A 16,444-nucleotide genomic window follows, 5' to 3' on the forward strand; every position below is an offset into this window, starting at 1 on the left:
CATAATCTTCTTTTCTCATGATGCCATCTATTTTGTGAAGTGCACCAGCCCCCCCTGCAGCAAAACAACCCCACAACATGATGCTGCCACCCCCGTATTTCACAGTTGGGATGGTGTTGTTAAAGATAAGATTCTAAAATCTACTAAAAAACATTATATGAAACTCTGACATATTCTAAATATCTATACTTATATTCTGTTATATGTTATGAATCTTGTTTTGCATATATCTGTTATATTGGATATCATTTAGTCATATATACCCTCACTTTAATATATTATGAAAACCTTGATATATATATTAGATATCTGCACTGGTGTGTCAATATATATACACTGTGTTCCAAATTATTATGCAAATAATATTTTCTCAGATTTTCCCAAATTACCTATATGAATTGCAGTCATTGTAATTTTCCAGTCAAATAACTATTAGAGTACAAGTGAAAGGTTTTTGTACAAACTGCCTATGATAACAGTATATTTTTTTAAAAAATAAAAAACTCAAATTGCACTCAAAATGCATGTTCCAAATTATTATGCACAGCAGAGTTTTCAACCTTTTCATTTTAATAAAGAACAAAAAAATGGTCATTTTTGAAATTATAAGCATTAGCAGGTTATTACAAACTGAAATCAAACAGTTTTCAACTCAAAACTTTATTTTAGGTGATGTTACATTTACACATAGGACCCCTTGTTCGAAAGGAGCTTCTGAACTCTCTCGTCCATTGAATTTGTCAGGTTTTGGATGGTTTCTGCTTCAATTGTTTTGCATGAGGACAGAATACCCTCCCAGAGCTGTTGCTTAGATGTGAACTGCCTCCTGCCATCATAGACACTCCTTTTGATGATGCTCCAGAGGTTCTCAATGGGGTTGAGGTCAGGGGAGCATGGGTGCCACACCATAAGTTTGTCCCCTTTTATGCCCATAGCAGCCAGAGATGCAGATGTGTTATGTGCAGCAATTGCCTCAGGGCGACACCCTATTGGGACCTTCCTTTATACTAAATATATATATATGTTGTGCTGGAATAATAAACACAGCTCCTTGTCTGCACCATTTCTCTTCAAGAGAAGTTCAGTATCTGACTCTGTCTGTCCGATATCAAAGCTTCATTTATACACTTGAATAAGTTAATTTGGCAAGGGATAAGCAAAGAGTTGGGGTCCTTTGAACCTCACTTCCACAATTGGCGCAACCAACGTGGGGCACAACACGGGCACCACACCAGGGCAGACCGAATGAAGGTGTCCAGCTGTGGATCGTGGATGACTGGATGGGCCTGATCACCCCCTTACACGGTAAGTCTAGTTTAATTACACTGTAATTACAGACTTGCTTGTGTTTCCAGTCGTTCATAGATTAGCAGAGGGCAGGAGTCGGTCTGTTGTGGTAATCCTTAAGTGGGGGTAGGTGTGACCCTGCTGATGTTATCGAAACCCACTCACATTCCAATCCACTGTAACCTTTGCTTATTCTAATTTGTTTGTGTTTGAGACTGTGACTTAGTGGATGGGCTGTTGTGTGTGACTTATGAACAGAGTACTCTCCTGGTTGTACTCTCACATTGCATCTCCATATACCTCCTGTTCTTGAAAAAAAAAAAAAAGAGAGAGAAAACGCAGGGGGGATGATGTGAGAAAGAGAAAAAAGTTTTGCAGTTCTGTATCGCTCCCTAGACAACGTCCTGTTCTTGGTTGATAGAACGCACGAGGGTGGATACAGAAGCTAGGCTGGCCAGCTAGTATCTGCCGTTATTGTTTATATAAGGAGATTATTCTGTTTCATTGAGTCATACTGATACACAAATTCACTTTGTCTAGTCTGTCTTTCTGTTTGTATTGTGTTAACATTCTTCAGCCATGCAGAAATTCTTGAGACTGTTCACAAAGAAAGCTGAGGTGTCGAATAACAGCTATACCGCTCAGACCCTGGTGGCTGAAAGGGAAGGGGTTAAGCATATTGCTAGAGTTAAATAGTTAATGGACATTGTAGGAATGAGTAAGAGGGGAAGACTTCAGCCAGGGCTGTGGAAAATAGCCTTAAGCCCCCGTCTCACATAGCGATATCGCTAGCGAGATCGCTGCTGAGTCACGGTTTTGGTGACTCACCAGCGACCTCACCAGCGATGTCGCTATGTGTGACACTTTGCAACGATCAGGCCCCTGCTGTGAGGTCGCTGATCGCTGCAAAGTGTCCTGGACCATTTTTTGGTCGTTGGCCTCCCGCTGGCCAGCCACATCGCTGTGTGTGACCAGCGGGACCAACAATCTGGCTGGTAACCATGGTAAACATCGGGTTACTAGGGGCACACGCGCACTTAGTAACCCGCTGTTTACCATGGATACCACTCTGCTACGGTACGCGGAGGCTACCGTTCACCTTAGCAGAGTCGTATCCATGATAAACATCGGGTTACTAAGTGCGCGTATGCCCCTAGTAACCCGATGTTTATCATGGATACGACTCTGCTAAGGTGAGCGGTAACCTCCCACGCACCGTAGCAGAGTGGTATCTATGGTAAACAGCGGGTTACTAGGGGCACACGCGCACTTAGTAACCCGATGTTTACCATAGTTACCAGCCTGCTCCTGCTTAAGCAGCAGGCTGGTAACGGGAGCAGGACATCGTGGAATGATTCTTTCCACGATATCGCTGCTCCCCTGATCGCTGGTGAGCCTGCCTGTTTGACAGCTCACCAGCGATGTATTAGCGATGCAGCAACGATCCCTGACAGGTCGTATCGTTGTCGGGATCGCTGCTGCATCGCTTAGTGTGACGGGGCCTTTAAAGGGAAAAAAAGGGTAGACTAGAGGATACAGATTTATTATCTGCAGCTATGACCTGGGGTCGTATAGCAAATGACATAGCAAAAGAGGGATGGGAAGAGGAACAGAGAACAGATGATAATGATGATGTATATTACATGTATGTTAAGCCCCATGTTTTTAATGGTGCTTTGAAAACTGTTGAGCCACCACCTTATAATGGCCTCAGGGGGTGGACATGTTCTAGGAGTGATGTGCAAACTTTAGACTCTCTGGACAATTGTTTACATTGTGGAGTTCATAGCTCATTCCCCTCCCCGACTGACTTTGTAGCCACAGCTCCTCCTGCTCCTCTTGACCGTTCTCGGACAGACACACCACCCGGGTGCCCTCCCACCTCTGGAATGCATGACTCAAAGGAAGTCCCACCCACAGGTACTTCCTGTGGCGGCCATCTTACGCCACCTGGAAGGCCTGATAACAATGAGACGGCAGACATTCCAGAGCCTAATGCCCAATTAGTTCCTCCACCAGTTTCTATATATCCAGTTGTGACTATGCAAGGACAATACTACACCCCACCTCAGCAATCTACCTCAGCATCTCCCCCACCTCCGACACCAATGTTCCCAGCTCTTACATCACCTGTCCCTCAGTCAGGTGAAGGGGCTCCATCTGTTGCCCCATCATATCAACATATGGATAATGGCAGCTTTGTGTCAGGCCCCCCAGAGGACTGGGATCCTATTTTTGAGAAAATGATTACCCAGGGACAGACAGGGGCTGGGGTACTAATCTCTGAGGGTGTAGGGAACATGGTCACTCAGCAGGTGGATGCTATAGTGAATTCTACCAATAGCCACCTGCAGCACAGGGGTGGCCTGGCTAGAGATATTGTTATGGCAGGGGGAGACAGTATTCAAAGGGAAAGTGATAATATTGTACGACGACATGGTCCTTTCCAGCCTGAAATGGTCACGGTTACAGAATCAGGTGATTTACCCTGTAACACTATTATTCATGCAGTGGGGCCCATCTATGACCCTTCCTATCCAGATAATAGTGCACGGATCTTGCGCCAGACTGTATACGCAGCATTAGACACTGAAAACAAGACTGCTGGCATTAAGACTATAGCACTTCCTTTAATTAGCTCCGGTATCTTTGGATACCCAGTCAGAGCATGTGCAAGGGAGCTAGTACAGACAGTGATAGAAGAGGCCTCTAAGCCTTCTTGCCATCTAACCGAGATACGCCTAGTCAGTAAACAGACTGACACTGCAAAGGCAATGAAAGATGCTTGTCAAACACATGTGACTCCCATCACACCAGTACCAATTAAAAATGATGTGGATGAAGAAGAGTTGCTGCCAGGCCTACCTAGACCACCATCTAATTTAACCCCTAAGCCTATCACGCCACCACCTGCTCTTGGCAAACCAGAACCTATCATGTATGTAAAATTCACACCGACTCAGGCCATGACACTCTGCAACCAATTTCCAGACCCAGAGAAACAACACATGCCTTTCTACAGTACAGTTTTGGCTATTCAAAAGACATATTCAGCTACGTGGCAAGATTTGTCCTCTCTTGTGTCTGTTAAAGCAGGACATGCATATTGATTGGCCTGTAATAGAAAAATCTCTGGATGATGTCCGGTTAGTCTCTGATACTACATGGGAATCGGGACAGGATTTCTGCCAGCAACTTAAAACATGGGCTCAGGAGAAATTAAGCGACCAGTCGACCAATTTATCAGAAATTACACAGGAGGAGAAAGAATCAGTGGAAAGGTATGCAGCCAGAATGACTCAAATGTTCCAAGACATGGGCTTCAGTGAACAAATTAAAGTTCAGCAGGGTATTTTAGTTTCTTCCTTTGTTCGTGGTCTTAGAGATGACCTTAAGAAACTGATCACTACAGCTAGGCCAGAAATCGAGACTCTAGATATGAAAACTGCAGTGCTCATAGCTAAAGGATTCCAAAAGATTACTCCAAAGCAGAAGAAAGCAGTCACTGCCATGTTAACTACAGATGAAGAAGATTATCCCATGATGCCCAATATCTCAGCAGACCCGTGCCAAGTTCCCTATGGCCAGCCACAGGGACAGCAATACTCCCAGCACCAGACTCCAGTTATTTATTACCCACCACAACAATCTTATCAAGGAAGGCAACAAAGATCTTTTGCTGGCCCCTGCTATAGATGTGGCAAGATTGGCCACATGAGGAATGATTGTAGAACGCCTAAAAATCTTTGTAACCCACTCCCGAGATTAAGACAACCCACAGGATGTTGATGACCTTCTTCTCTGCGCCCCAACCTTCGAGGATTGTGAGAGTCTATCTCTTGATCTCCTTCTACATCTTGCTGCACAGAACTGTAAAGTCTCCAAGGACAAGGTTCAATGGTGCCACCAGAAGGTTGTCTTTTTAGGCCATTCTCTATCTCAGGGCCTCTGACATTTAATGGATGAAAGAAAACAAGCCATTGTGGATATACCTTTCCCTAAAGGGTATAAACAACTCCAAGCCTTCTTAGGCCTTGTCATCTACTGTAGACAATGGATTCCCGATGCTTCAAGACTCATGCAACCTCTCTATGATGCCCTAAGAGAAGGTAATCTTATCGCCTATGGTCATAACATACCCAGCCAGATGTATGACTTCTTTGAGAAGCTAAAAGAAGCCATCGTATCTGCCCCAGCCTTGAGCATACCTGTTTATACCAAGCCCTTCTACCTTTTTGTACACAAAGTCAAGGGACATGCCTCTGGAGTTCTCGCCCAGAAACATGGAGGCAGTATGAGACCCGTTGCCTACTACTCAGCAAGGCTTGATCCTGTTGCCAGAGCCGCCCCTTCATGTCTCAGAGCTGTTTAGGCTGCACACTTGCCTCTTGACAAGACGGCTGATGTGATCCTCGGACATGAAACCAGTGTTATGGCTCCTCACGACCTCAAGGCTATTCTTGCTCAGACACAGCCAAGATTACTATCTGCGCAAAGACATGTCCATCTTGAGTGTTCCCTTTTGCTTCCTGAGAACATCACTCTCCACAGATGTACAGTACTCAACCCTGCCACTCTGCTGCCTCTTTCCAGGGGGGATGATGTGGACAATTCTCCTCCCGTTAATTTCAGGCCCAATGATTTTGACCCAGACGACCCGAATATAGAAGATCTCCTTGAGTATGATTGCACTGAACAGATGATGTCAGAAGCACAACATAATTTGAAGATCCAAGAAGAGCCCCTCCCCAATCCAGACCTCCAGATGTGGACGGATGGCTCTAGGTTTGCTGATAAAGCAGGAAGATTCCACACGGGCTACGCAGTAGTCACGATGGACCAGCCTGTCTCAGTAGGCCCATTGCCCCCATCCATGTCAGCTCAGGAGGCGGAGCTAGTTGCACTCACAGAGGCTTGCAAGGCAGGGGAGGGCAAAAAGATTAATATCTATATGGATTCAAACCATGCTTTTTGTGTGGCACATGATTTCTGTTATCTGTGGAAGAACAGAGGATTTCTTACAGCCACCGGGACACCTATCAAACACGCAGGTCTTTTAAAAGACCTTTTGGAGGCATTGAAGTTGCCAGAAGAAGTAGCTGTAATGAAAGTCCGAGCACACAGACGCTTGGATACAAAAGAAGCCCTGGGTAATCATTATGCAGATGAAGCAGCCAAGGACGCAGCCCTTCAGTGGTGCCCAGGGAAAGAGACAGCAGAAGTGGCACGGGAGGAACAACAAATCCCAGCCCAAACAATGGTTATGACAAGAAGTCAGAGACAAATCCAAGACCTGAATGAGAGTGAACATATAACACCACCATGGACCTTACTATACAAACATCAGGCAGAAGCTGGAGCAGAAGAAAAAGAAGAGTGGAAGAAGTCGGGAGCCAAGCAGGACAAGTATGGCCTATGGATGTTAGGTCCAAGAGTATGCCTTCCACGAACACTATATCCAGCGGCAATCTCATGGGCTCATGGAAAGATCAGATGTTCCAAAAGATAAACAAATTATACTTGGCACCTGGAATATCAACACCCATTCTGCGATACACAAAGGCCTGCTTGATCTGTGCAACTTGCAATCCAGGAAAAACAGAGAAGACTCCACCAAAACATCTGGCAAAACCACTATACCCATTTCAGAGAATCCAAGTTGACCATATTCAGATGTCACTAACATGACAGCCCGCACCACAGCTAAGAAACTGATGACAGAGGTTGTGTGTAGGTTTGGGGTACCAGAAGTAGTAGAAAGTGACCAGGGACCAGCATTCACGGCCCAACTCTACAGGGATCTGTGGAGTATGGTAGGAACCAGCTTAGGCCTTCATACACCTTACAATCCCAAAAGTAGTGGGAAGGTTGAGAGACTAAATTGTACTTTAAAGTCCAAATTGTTGAAGATTAATCAGGAGACACAAATTCCCTGGCCAGATGGACTTCCCATTGCCCTGTACTCAATCAGAAACACCCCGACAGGCCAACACAAACTGACTCCCTATGAAATTTTGTTTGGAGGAGCCCCAAGGTTGGGAGGGTATTTCCCCCAAGAGATGGTTGCAGGTAGTGATACCCTTGTTAACTATGTAATACAATTGTCCAAAGAACTTGCAATAACACATGCTGCAGTCTTGTCTTCTATCCCAGATCCTGACAGTGACGAGTATACTCACTCAATCAAACCTGGAGACTGGGTGGTCGTTAAGAAGCACGTCCGGAAGTCCTGCCTGGATCCCAGATACGAGGGCCCATTCCAAGTGATCTGGGTGACACCTACATCAGTCAAAGTCGAAGGGAAGGCCACTTGGATCCACGCTTCACATTGCAAGAAGACCCCAGCACCAGCTCAGCCATGAAACTGTATATCTTTTTCTGCATTGTTTTTGTGAGTGCTTAGAATCCCGAGTCCCAGGTAGCAATTACTAAAACGGGAGGTGTACCTACCTTCTGGTATAATGCCACCAGCATTCAAGTGGCAACGTTTAGATTTGATTATTGTAGCATTGTTCCCTGTTATCATGAATATGCTCCACAAATGGGTAGGGCCGCCCAATTGAGGAGAGGGCAACAATATATATCTGTAACAGAAGGCGGATGGGGAGAGAGTTGTAGTTCATGGAAAGCGGCTGGGTGGAACACAGGGGATGATTGGGGGTACAGACCTCAGGTAGCACTAAATAAGCAGGTAAATGTTACTAGACGTGGCAGGTTCACTTTAAACTTTGGCCATTAAAATTAGTTGATTTAGACATGCGCATTGATAAGCAGGTGATCTGGGGTTCCATCATGGTCACCACTAAATGTAGAAGTTAGAAAGAAAAACCTTGTTCACGCATCCTTTAGTGCCAATTATGGAATGTGGTTTGTGTGTGTTCGTGTCCGGCAGTGTATTATTAAATGTAACCTCTATATTCTTTTGTGTGAAATTTTTGCTATGTATTTCTACAAGTGCTAAGCAGAGAGGGGATCTGATGAAGGGTTTCAAAAATGTTTTTAGGGGGGACTGTTAAAGATAAGATTCTAAAATCTACTAAAAAACATTATATGAAACTCTGACGTATACTAAATATCTATACTTATATTCTGTTATATGTTATGAATCTTGTTTTGCATATATCTGTTATATTGGATATCATTTAGTCATATATACCCTCACTTTAATATATTATGAAAACCTTGATATATATATTAGATATCTGCACTCGTGGGTCAATATATATATATATATATATATATATATATATATATATATATATATATATATATATATATATATATATATATATATATATATATATATATATATCCTGAAAGAACTAGTTGGAACTGGTTATAGAAGTGGACTTTCAAATTGTTTACAAGAAGGAGACAAAGGATTCAACATGACACCTCCCAAGAGAATATCCTGGCAAATGAGGAGAATACCTGGGAGGAAACATTTAACCCCATAGGATAACATAATAAGACTTATCTATACCATGGGCCAGAGACTACTGTGATTGCTCAATTGCCTCAGGGCGACACCCTATTGGGACCTTCCTTTATACTTAATATATATATATATATATATATATATATATATATATATATGTTGTGCTGGAATAATAAACACAGCTCCTTGTCTGCGCCATTTCTCTTCAAGAGAAGTTCAGTATCTGACTCTGTCCGATATCAAAGCTTCACGTATACACTTGAATAAGTTAATTTGGCAAGGGATAAGCAAACAGTTGGGGTCCATTGAACCTCACTTCCACAGTGTTCTTAGGCTTCCAAGCTTCTCCCTTTTTCCTCCAAACGTAATGATGGTTATTATGCCCAAAAAGTTCAATTTTAGTTTCATCAGAACACAGGACATGTCTCCAAAAATTAAGGTCTTTTTTCCTGTGTGCATTTGCAAACATTAATCTGGCTTTTTTATGTTTCTTTTGGAGTAATGGCTTATTCCTGGCAGAGTGGCCTTTCAGCCCATGTTGATACAGTACTTGTTTCACTGTGGATATTGATACAATCTTACCAGCTTCTGCCATTATCTTCACAAGGTCTTTTGCCTTTGTCCTTTGGTTGATATGCACATGTCAGATCAAAGCACGTTCATCTCTGGGACACAGAACCTGTCTCCTTCCTGAGCGGTATGATGGCTGGACATTGGCATCTTGTTTGTACTTGCGTATAATTGTTTGTACAGATGAACGAGGCACCTTCAGGTAACTTGAAATTGTATTGAAGGATGAGCCAGACTTGTGCAAGTCCACAATTCTCTTCCTGATATCTTGGCTGATTTCTTTAGCCTTTCCCATAATGCTACACAAAGAAGCAGTGTTTATCAGGTGTGCATTAAAATATATCCACAAGTGTGTCTCTAATTAACTCAAATGTTACCATAAAAACTATCAGAAGCTTCCAAGCACAAGACATCATCATATGGCCGGTCCAGAATTGTTTAAAGGCATAGTAATCTTACTGCATGTAAACTTTTGACTTTGCAGTAAGTAATAAAAATGCCTTAAAACATTCTCTCTCTCTCATTATTCTGGCATTTGGCAAATATTAAAAAGTATAATAATCCTAATTGACCTAAAACGGGAAAGGTTTATTCTGATTTCATGTCAGATATTGAGAAAAACATGCATATGTGTCTTTTTATATAGTGTATGTAAACTTATGGTTTCAACTGTATATTCTCCTTGCAGCTGCTCACTTCCAGTCATCAGGGAGGCACCAGGGCTGTCCCTAAACTGAATATGATGTAGTAAAGCCCCTTGCTCCTTGACTGACATCCTGCTCAGCACACGCATGCTGCAGAGCAGGATGTCAGTCATACAGTAAGGGAAGTTATCACATCAAGTTCACTGTGTATTGAGCTTTAACTATTCACTGTCCTGACTCCACCCTGATGACTGGAAGCGAGTAGCTACAGGGAGGAGAATATAACTTCATTTTCTCCCTGCAGCCACACTTCCATTAAGTCCTGTACATATTTAAACCATATCTACCTGCAGATAGGCTTTATGACTGCAGGTAAATAAAAAATTTTATGCTGAGAGGCTCCCATTAAAGGAGTCCATCAGCACAAAATGACTGTTCAAACCAAGCACAGGCGCTTGGTGTACCCTTGGTGTGGCCAAACAGTTCAGTGCACCTACCTACTTGTATTGCTTCTATCTCCCCCACTCTCTTCTTTCATTGACAACTCTTCATAAAGCCAGAGAAGGGGGAAAACAAGCAGATGGGAAGGTGCATTTTAATGTTTAGCCACACCAAGGGTGCACCAGGCAATTGTACTTGATTTGAACAGTTATTCTGTGCTGATTCAGTCCCTTTAACCCCTTAATAACATCTGACGTACTAATACGCGTCTGTGCCCTGGGACTTAAGAGCCAGACCCGTATTAGTACGTCATCGCGATCGCGCCCGCACACAGGCTGTGCGGGCGCGATCGCCGCCGGGTGTCAGCTGATTGTCACAGCTGACACCCGGTACTATGTGCAGGGAGCGGTCACGCACCGCTCCCAGCACATTAACCCCCGCGATGCTGCGATCGAAGTCGATCGAAGTCGATCGCGGCATTGCGGGGGCAAGGGGAGGTGATCGGCGATACTCACCTCCCCTTCCGGCTTCCAGCGCAGTCTGCAAAGGCTTCCCGGGTGTTGCCATGACGACCCGATGTCGTCATGACAACATCCGGGTCACCAGAGAGCAGGAAGATTGCTTGGACATGCGCAGTGCATCTCCAAGCAATCTTCACACTGTGCACTTCTGACAGCCTTCATGGCATAGGGATGGTGCTCCATTCCTGTGCCATGCAGGCGATCAGAAAAAAAAAAGTGAAAGTCCCAGAGTGGGACAAAGTAATAAAGTGTATAAACTGTGTGAAAGTGGAAAAAAAAAAAAAAATGTGCAAAAATATTATAAAAAAATAAAAAAAATAATACACCAAAAATAAAAATATAATGTACCCATCAATAAATATTATTATAAAAAAAATAAAAAAAAAACAATAAAAGTACACATATTTGATATCGCCGCGTCCGGAACAACCTGACCTATAAAACTGTCCCACTAGTTAACCCCTTCAGTGAACACGGTAAAAAAAAAAAAAAAAAAAACAAGCAAAAAACAATGCTTTATCACCATACCGCCAAACAAAAAGTGGAATAACACGCGATCAAAAAGACGCATATAAATAAAAATTATACCGCTGAAAACGTCATCTCGTCCCGCAAAAAACAAGCCGCCATATAGCTCCATCAGCCGAAAAATAAAAAAGTTATAGCTCTCAGAATAAAGCGATACTAAAAAATATTTTTTTCTATAAAATAGCTTTTATTGTGTATAAGCGCCAAAACATAGAAAAATGATACAAATGTGGTACCGCTGTAAACGTACTGACCCGAAGAGTAAAGCTGCCTCATCAATTTTACCACACGCGGAACAGAATAAAAAAAAAAAAAAAAAAACAATTCCTGAATTGTTGGTTTTTGTTTATTCTGCCTCCCAAAAATCGGAATAGAAAGCGATCAAAAAATGTCACGTGCCTGAAAATGGCACCAATAACAACGTCAAGTCATCCCGCAAAAAACGAGCCGTCACATGACTGTCTGCCAAAATCTGGAAAAATTATAGCTCTCAAAATATGGCGATGCAAAAACTAGATTTTACAAAAAATGCGTCTTTTAGTGTGTGACAGCTGTCAGTCATAAAAACCCCATATGATTCTGGCATTGCTGTAATCACACCGACCCGAAGAATAAAGTCGTCTAATCACTTATACCGCACAAGGAACGGCGTCAAAAATAAACTCTTGAGTTAGGATTGGGCTAGGGTTAGGGCTGGGTTTGGGGCTAGGGTTGTGCTGGGGCTAGGGTTGTGCTGGGGCTAGGGTTGTGCTGGGGCTAGGGTTGTGCTGGGGCTAGGGCTGGGGTTGGGATTTTTTTCAAAAGTAAGAAAAAAAGATGACGATATGGCGACTAGTGTTGAGAGCAAGTGCTCGCTACTTGAGTTTGCATCGGGTGCTCTGGTATGCATTTAGTATCGTGGGTATTTGAGTGACATGCTCGAGTCTCTGCCCCATATGCTTCGCGGCCAAAAAACTTTACGGGGATTGCCTGCCATGCACGAGCGATCCCCGCATGTTTTTTTTTGGGTGTATAATAACCGTGAAACATGCGGAGCAGGGACTCGAGCATGTCACTCGAGCACACGCTCTACATGGTGCATACCTGAGTACCCGATGCAAACTCAAGTAGCGAGCACTTGCGCTCAAGAATAATGACAACTTATTCAATATGATGACCTAATGTAAACAAATAATGTGCCGTACCTCTGGGTTCAAAATGTTCACTATACACCTTAATAAAATCTTTGAGGGGTATAGTTTCCAAAATGGGGACACTTGTGGGGGAGCTCCACTGTTTAGGCACATCACGGGCTCTCCAAACGCGACATGGTGTCCGCTAACAAATTGAATGGAAAATCGGCTCAAATTGTTAGCGGACGCCATGTTGCGTTTGGAGAGCCCCTGTGTGCCCAAACATTGGAGCTCCCCCACAAGTGACCCCATTTTGGAAACTAGACCCCCCAAGGCACCTATCTAGATGCATAGTGAGCACTTAGAACCCCCAGGTGCTTCACAAATTGATTCGTAAAAATGAAAAAGTGAAAATAAAACACTTTTTCATTTTTATGAATCAATTTGTGAAGCACCTGGGGTTCCAAGTGTTCACTATGAATCTAGATAGGTGCCTTGGGGGTCTAGTTTCCAAAATGGGGTCACTTGTGGGGGAGCTCCAATGTTTGGGCACACAGGGACTCTCTAAATGCAACATGGTATCCGCTAACAAATTGAATGGAAAATCGGCTCAAATTGTTAGCGGACACCACATTGCGTTTGGAGAGCCCCTCTGTGCCCAAACTTTGGAGCTCCCCCACAAGTGACCCCATTTTGGAAACTAGACCCCCCAAGGCACCTTTCTAGATGCATAATGAGCACTTGGAACCCCCAGGTGCTTCACAAATTGATTCGTAAAATGAAAAAGTGAAAAAAAAAACACTTTTTCATTTTTATGAATCAATTTGTGAAGCACCTGGGGTACCAAGTGCTCACTATGAATCTAGATAGGTGCCTTGGGGGGTCTAGTTTCCAAAATGGGGTCACTTGTGGGGGAGCTCCAATGTTTGGGCACACAGGGACTCTCCAAATGCAACATGATATCCGCTAACAAATTTGTCGGCTCAAATTGTTAGCGGATGTCATGTTGCATTTGGAGAGTCCCTGTGTGCCCAAACATTGGAGCTCCTCCACAAGTGACCCCATTTTGGAAACTAGACCCCCCAAGGCACCTATCTAGATGCATAGTGAGCACTTGGAACCCCTAGGTGCTTCACAAATTAATTCGTAAAAATGAAAAAGTGTTTTTTTTTTTCACTTTTTCATTATTACGAATCAATTTGTGAAGCACCTGGGGGTTCCAAGTGCTCACTATGCATCTAGAAAGGTGCCTTGGGGGGTCTAGTTTCCAAAATGGGGTCACTTGTGGGGGAGCTCCAAAGTTTGGGCACAGAGGGGCTCTCCAAACGCAATGTGGCGTCCGCTAACAATTTGAGCCGATTTTCCATTCAATTTGTTAGCGGATACCATGTTGCATTTAGAGAGTCCCTGTGTGCCCAAACATTGGAGCTCCCCCACAAGTGACCCCATTTTGGAAACTAGACCCCCCAAGGCACCTATCTAGATGCATAGTGAGCACTTGGAACCCCTAGGTGCTTCTCAAATTGATTCGTAAAAATGAAAAAGTGTTTTTTTTTTCACTTTTTCATTATTACGAATCAATTTGTGAAGCACCTGGGGGTTCCAAGTGCTCACTATGCATCTAGAAAGGTGCCTTGGGGGGTCTAGTTTCCAAAATGGGGTCACTTGTGGGGGAGCTCCAAAGTTTGGGCACAGAGGGGCTCTCCAAACGCAATGTGGTGTCCGCTAACAATTTGAGCCGATTTTCCATTCAATTTGTTAGCGGATACCATGTTGCATTTAGAGAGTCCCTGTGTGCCCAAACATTGGAGCTCTCCCACAAGTGACCCCATTTTGGAAACTAGACCCCCCAAGGCACCTATCTAGATGCATAGTGAGCAGTTGGAACCCCCAGGTGCTTCACAAATTGATTCATAAAAATGAAAAAGTGTTTTTTTTTTCACTTTTTCATTGTTACGAATCAATTTGTGAAGCACCTGGGGGTTCCAAGTGCTCACTATGCATCTAGATAGGTGCCTTGGGGGGTCTAGTTTCCAAAATGGGGTCACTTGTGGGGGAGCTCCAATGTTTGGGCACACAGCAGCTCTCCAAACGCAACATGGTGTCGCTAACAATTTGAGCCAATTTTGCATTAAATTTGTTAGCGGACACCATGTTGCATTTAGAGAGCCGCTGTGTGCCCAAATATTGGAGCTCCCCCACAAGTGACCCCATTTTGGAAACTAGACCACCCAAGGCACCTATCTAGATGCATATTGAGCACTTGGAACCCTCAGGTGCTTCACAAATTGATTCATACAAATGAAAAAGTGTTTTTTTTTTCACTTTTTCATTGTTACGAATCAATTTGTGAAGCACCTGGGGGTTCCAAGTGCTCACTATGCATCTAGATAGGTGCCTTGGGTGGTCTAGTTTCCAAAATGGGGTCACTTGTGGGGGAGCTCCAATGTTTGGGCACACAGGGACTCTCTAAATGCAACATGGTGTCCTCTAACAAATTTAACGGAAAATCGGCTCAAATTGTTAGCGACACCATGTTGCGTTTGGAGAGCCGCTGTGTGCCCAAACATTGGATCTCCCCCACAAGTGACCCCATTTTGGAAACTAGACCCCCCAAGGCACCTATCTAGATGCATTGTGAGCACTTGGAACCCTCAGGTGCTTCACAAATTGATTCATAAAAATGAAAAAGTGTTTTTTTTTTCACTTTTTCATTGTTACGAATCAATTTGTGAAGCACCTGGGGGTTCCAAGTGCTCACTATGCATCTAGAAAGGTGCCTTGGGGGGTCTAGTTTCCAAAATGGGGTCACTTGTGGGGGAGCTCCAAAGTTTGGGCACACATGGGCTCTCCAAACACAACATGGCGTCCGCTAATTATTCAAGCAAATTTTACAATCAAAAAGTCAAATGGCGCTCCTTCCCTTCCGAGCCCTGCCGTGCGCCCAAACAGTATTTTTTCCCCAAATATTGGGTATCTGCGTGCACAGGGGAAATTGCACAACAAATTTTGGGGTCCATTTTTTCTTGTTACCCCTGTGAAAATAAAAAAAATTGGGTCTAAAGTAACATTTTTGTGAAAAAAGTTAAATGTTCATTTTTTTCTTCCACATTCAAAAAATTCCTGTGAAGCACCTGAAGGGTTAATAAAGTTCTTGAATGTGGTTTTGAGCACCTTGAGGGGTGCAGTTTTTAGAATGGTGTCACTTTTGGGTATTTTCTGTCATAAAGACCTCTCAAAGTGACTTCAAATGTGATGTGGTCCCTAAAAAAATGGTTTTGTAAATTTTGTTGGAAAAATGAGAAATCGCTGGTCAACTTTTAACCCTTATAGCTCCCTAACAAAAAAAAATTTTGGTTCCAAAATTGTGCTGATGTAAAGTAGACATGTGGGAAATGTTATTTATTAACTCTTTTGTGTGACATATCGCTCTGATTTCAGGGCTTAAAAATTCAAATTTTGAAAATTGCAAAATTTTCAAAATTTTCACCAAATTTCCATTTTTTTCACAAATAAACGCAAGTGATATCGAAGAAATTTTTCCACAATCATGAAGTACAATATGTCACGAAAAAACAATCTCAGAATCAGGGGGATCCGTTGAAGCGTTCCAGAGTAATTACCTCATAAAGTGACAGTGGTCAGAATTGTAAAAATTGGCCCGGTCATTAACTTGCAAACCACCCGCGGGGCTTAAGGGGTTAAATAGCATGTACAGAAAAAACAACTGGACACCTTTCTTAGAACTTATATACTTTATTTGCATCCTGTTTTATACATTAAAACTCATTACTTTTGAATAACAACGTATCTGCTGTGAAATATTATGTTAATGTAGAACTCTGCTATGCTACGGTTTTCACTCTCAGCACAAAAATGGTGATTACTATATACAAAGGATCT

The sequence above is a fragment of the Phyllobates terribilis genome, unplaced genomic scaffold (genome assembly GCF_046119375.1).
Source record: "Phyllobates terribilis strain yellow unplaced genomic scaffold, ASM4611937v1 Scaffold_1__5_contigs__length_1240528914, whole genome shotgun sequence".
Lineage (NCBI taxonomy): Eukaryota > Metazoa > Chordata > Amphibia > Anura > Dendrobatidae > Phyllobates > Phyllobates terribilis.